The sequence below is a fragment of the Hyperoodon ampullatus genome (genome assembly GCF_949752795.1).
Source record: "Hyperoodon ampullatus genome assembly, chromosome: 11".
NCBI classification, from domain to species: domain Eukaryota; kingdom Metazoa; phylum Chordata; class Mammalia; order Artiodactyla; family Ziphiidae; genus Hyperoodon; species Hyperoodon ampullatus.
The window spans coordinates 38,767,458-38,772,609 of NC_136924.1; positions in this window are offsets into that span (position 1 = coordinate 38,767,458).

Consider the following 5,152-nt stretch of genomic DNA (forward strand, 5'->3'; position numbering starts at 1 on the left):
CCTCGAGCCCGCCCCTTCGGCCGCTACGGAGGAACTAGCGGCTTCCGGCGTTCGGCTGACGAAGTCTCGCGACAGATCAAACCGAGCAAGGACCGGAAGAGGCGGGGCTCTCCCCGTGAGCCTTTGCGACGTCCGCTGCTTATCTGCATACGGCGGGTCGTAGCCCTACCGTTCCCTCTTTCTCAAGACGAGCAAATAAAATGAAAAAGCAACAGAAAAGAATTAAATGAGTAAGACAATCTTCAAAGGAAAGAGGTTCTCGGTTCGACAGTCAACTTTGACACTCACCGTAGGACTAATGAGAATGGGATTCATTACCTAGGAAGTAAACGTTAAAAGCGTTTATGCCTTAAACTTATGAGTAAGGAAAATAACGATTCGGGGTGACGCCCGAATCCTCACTGCAAATGTGAGACGAATTTTTGAGCGGGTAAAGGTTGCCCCTACGGTGACCCGCCTACTTTGCGGGATGCCTGGGAGTTGCGATCTGCCCGTACCCCGTGCATCTAAAAAGCAGAATTCTAGTGGTCAACGTAACTGAGAAAAGTTAAAAGAGAATCAAGGAATTGCGTGTAGTCGCTATTGTTAATTAACGGGGTGGTCAAAACCTCACGTTCCTATTCGGGACTGTTAACCCGTAGGCCGGTTAAGCTTGGGTTTAGAAAATAGTCAGTTGATGGTTCGGAGAACACAACGTCCAGCACACAGGAGCCTTGTTATGTAGCTTATATTGCGGTGCTCATGTACCACGGCTCACACTTCTGGGCAGTAGAACGCTTACAACCAAGTGTTTTTGCCAGCCTGACCGTTGTCCTCCTGATCTGCACAATGGGGCACATAAAACCTAAATCGCAAGTGTTCCGATTGTGGGTTTTTTTTTTTTTTTTTTTGTAATCTCAGTCTCCAGTACTGATTCTGGGGGGAGGTTCAGTATGTGGAACCAATGAATGAAAAATACAACAACAGCAGGAAACGGAATTCCCTGGCGGTCCGGTGGTGAGGACGGCGCGGTTCTGCTGCAGCGGGCCCGGGGTTAGATCCTTGATCGCGTAAGTAAGACCTCCGCATGCAGCGCGGTGTGGCCGAAACACCACCAACGGCAGAAAAACAGAAACAGAAAACAAAGACTAAACGTGCAACGCCTTTAGACCAGTGCCGAACAAAGATTAAGTGCCCTATGAATCATTGCTGTAAGTACAACGGTTGAGTGGAGTTATGTGCTCTCGACAGATCACACCGCAGATGAAAATCTGGTATCAGAAGGAAGGTCCGTGGAGAGAAGAGCTGGTGAAGATTGGGCACCAGAGGAGAAAAATCCAGGTCCCCGCCTGCCCAGCCGTGATTGGCTGCTGGCTGGCCCTCCTTTTCTCAGCTGTGAAACAGGACTATTAACTCCTCTCTCCGAGAGGTCCCGGGAAGGAAGGCGGAAACCAGGAACCAAACCTTGGCCGGCTGCACAGCGGAGGAGAGGCAGGTGCGCAGGAATAGGAAAGGAGCAGGGCCGCGAGAGTTAAGGCCCTTTCGCGCCTCCACGTGAAGAAAGCGCAGTGTAAAAATAGCGCTTAAATAATTTCCTTAAACTACCACAGTAGTGTAGGGTCATTGATGTCATGTAATGCTGTGACTGTTTGCGGGATGGCCCTCCTCCAGAAGCGTTTCGGAACTTCGGGGATCGTCTTTGGGTGTCGGAACGGCAGGGATCCGGTCACGTGGAGGCGGGGACGGGATGGGACGTCCCGCCGGATCTCCCAACGCTCGGGACATTCCCGGCGCGGAGGGGCCGGTTACGATTCTTTGATCCTGGGTTTCGCTCCATTTCTTGTATGAACACGCAGGACTTTTTTCCCGGTGTAAACTAAACAAATATGGAATTGCCAGCAACGCACCTGCGCTGTAGCCAAAGGAACTGGGTCCCGCCTTATTTGGAGACTAACCAATAGTTGTGACCCGCCTGGGAAAACCGCACCCCTGTCGGCAGAGCGGGGAAGGCGGGCGGCATTAGGGGCTGCGCCAGTGCAGGGACCCTGCGTCCATGCAGACTCCTGATGCTTCCGTCTACGGGCCTTGGGGCCACCAGCATTTACATGCTGAAATCATTTTATGTAGTTATTTCCTTTTTTGCTTTTATAATGTAAGTTGGAGTTTTGCGTTTTTGTTTTTAATATTCATTTATTTATTCGGCTGCGTTGGGTCTTAGTTGTGATGTGTAGGCTCTTCGTTGTGGCGCTCAGGGCTTCCTCTCCATTTGTGGAGCGCGGGCTCCAGAGTGCGTGGGGTCAGTAGCACGCAGGCTCTAGAGTACGCAGGGTTAGTTGCCCCGCGGCATGTGCGATTTTAGTTCCCTGACCAGGGATCAAACCTGCGTCCCCTGCATTGGAAGGCAGATTCTTAACCGCTGGACCACCAGGGAAGTCCCCTTTGTGTTGATTTAAAATTCTATATAGGTAGGTGATATCAGCGGTGACTTCACTTCAGGAGCGTAAAGCGCCTGTTATAAATGTTTTTAAATGGTGTCACGTCTGAGAGGGTGGAGAATCACTGGCCTCTTCACTCACCCATTTTACAGGTGGGGAGACAGACTTATAAGAGGGTAGGGACCAGGTCCAATTTATGCCCTTCTTCCCAGCTTCAGCAGACAGCCTCTTGTGGATTCAGGCAGTGTGCAGCAAGTCTCAACCCCCAGGCCTGTTTTCTTATCCTCCAGATGGGGACTGGCACCAGGAGACCTAATGTGTGTCAAGTGCTCAGCAGAGTCCTCAGCAGACAGTAGGTGTGGAGAAGAGCCATCAGGGCCTGAGAGGCCCAGGCCGAGTCCTTCCCCTGCCCACTGAGGAGTCCCAGCCCTGCTCCAGGATGTTTGAGGGCCAGAGACAGAATGGAAGGTGAGAGATGAGAGGGGAAAGTGGCTCCCCGACCCCGAGGCCTCCTGTGAACTCCTCCGTCTTCTCCTCTTCCCCACTCCACTCCAGCCACACTGGCCCTGTGTCCCAGGGCCTCTGCACTTGCTGGTCACTCCCGCTGGAGTACCCCTCTAGTCCTGCCTCCCTCTCCAGTCTGTCTCATCCTCACTGTCCCCTCAGCCACCTGCCTTCCTTGATCTGTTTCTGGAAGTTTCTTCCACAAGCTTGTTCTAGCCACAAGGCCTTCACACTTGCTGTTCCGCCTTGAACACCTACCCCAGCTGGGCCAGCTCCTCCCTTCACATCGCAGCACAAAGGTCACCTCCTCAGAGGGGGTTCCTGCTGCCCAACTCTAAGAACAGCCCTCATTCCCACACTGTCCCGTCTTTTTTTTTTTTTAATTTAATTTTTATTTTTGGTTGCGTTGGGTCTTTGTTGCTGCACAGGGACTTTCTCTAGTTGCGGTGAGCGGGGGCTGCTCTTCATTGCGGTGTGCAGGCTTCTCATTGCGGTGGCTTCTCTTGTGGAGCACTGGCTCTAGGCACGTGGGCTCAGCAGTTGTGGCTTGCAGACTCTAGAGCGCAGGCTCAGTAGTTGTGGAGCACAGGCTTAGTTGCTCCAAGGCATGTGGGATCTTCCCAGACCAGGCCTTGAACCCGTGTCCCCTGCATTGGCAGGTGGATTTTTTTTTTTTTTGCGGTACAGGGGCCTCTCACTGTTGTGGCCTCTCCCGCTGCGGAACACAGGCTCCGGACGCGCAGGCTCAGCGGCCATGGCTCACGGGCCCAGCCGCTCCGCGGCATGTGGTATCTTCCCAGACCGGGGCACGAACCCGCATCCCCTGCATTGGCAGGCGGACTCTCAACCACTGCGCCACCAGGGAAGCCCTGGCAGGTGGATTCTTAACCCGTGTGCCACCAGGGAAGCCCCACACTGTCCCGTCTTTAACTTCCATCTTGGCATTTCCCATCACCTGTTACTTGTCTAGTATCTTTCTCGCGAACAACCCAGGAGCAGGGAAGGGTGTGTCTGGAGCAGCCTTGGCCCTGGCCCTGGCCCTGGAACAGTGCCTGAATGAATGAAGGCACTCCCTTCCTCACCTGTAGCTTCCCCAGGACAGGGCGACACCTGCCTTGCCTCAGGCCCGACCTCCACCCTGAAAGCCATTCACTGCCCTGAGCCTCAGTCTCTCCATCGGAAATAGGTGCTACTGACTTCTACTTCTCTCAGGGCTCTCCGGAGGACAGAGTAAAAAGGAAAACACCGGGGACACACGGGGTTGTCCAAAGTTGGGACTGGGGACACCTTTTAACACGGCTGAGATGATGTGAATAAAGCTGGGTATGAGGGGAGGGTTAAAAGTTGGACCCACTGTCCACACTCCATCTATTCCCAGGAATCTACCCTAAAAAAAGTCATAAGAAAGGAGGGTGAAGGACTTCCCTGCTGGCGCAGTGCTTAAGAATCTGCCTGCCAGTGCAGGGGACACAGGTTCGAGCCCTGGTCTGGGAAGAGCCCACATGCCACGGAGCAACTAAGCCCGTGCGCCACGACTACTGAGCCTGCGCCCTAGAGCCCGCGAGCCACAACTACTGAGCCTGCGTGCCTAGAGCCTGTGCTCCACGACGAGAAGCCACCGCAACAAGAAGCCCGTGCACCATGACGAAGAGTAGCCCCCGCTCGCCACTAGAGAAAACCCGCAAGCAGCAACGAAGACCCAACGCAGCCAAAAATAAATAAATTTAAAATAAATTTTAAAAAAAAAGGAGGGTGAACATGGCCACTGTTATTTATAAAATCCGCAAACTGGAAACAGCCTAACTGTCCAACAACAGGGATTTGCTACATAAAAAAATCATGATCCATCTGGGTCTATGGTGAGTTTCTGACCACAGGGGGAAAGCACATCTGACATTAGGGGGAAAGCAGAGGCCACACAGTGGATGATGTGGTTTCATCCAAGTTCTAAGTGTTGGCCTCTAGATTCCGGCACTTTTTTCCCTGTATATACTCTTCTGAACTCTCCCAAGTTTTTTTTTTTTTTTGGCTGCACCACACTAGCTTGTGGGATCTTAGTTCCCCGCGGAAGCACGGAGTCCTAACCACTGGACTGCCAGGGAAGTCCCCAAATTTTCTACTACAAACACAAACAAACATCAGAAATAAATGCCAGGCCCTACACAGCCCCTTCCTCTCCCCCTCCCTCCCCCACAATGACGCAGGTCACAGAGCCTCCAGGAGCTGCAAAAGTG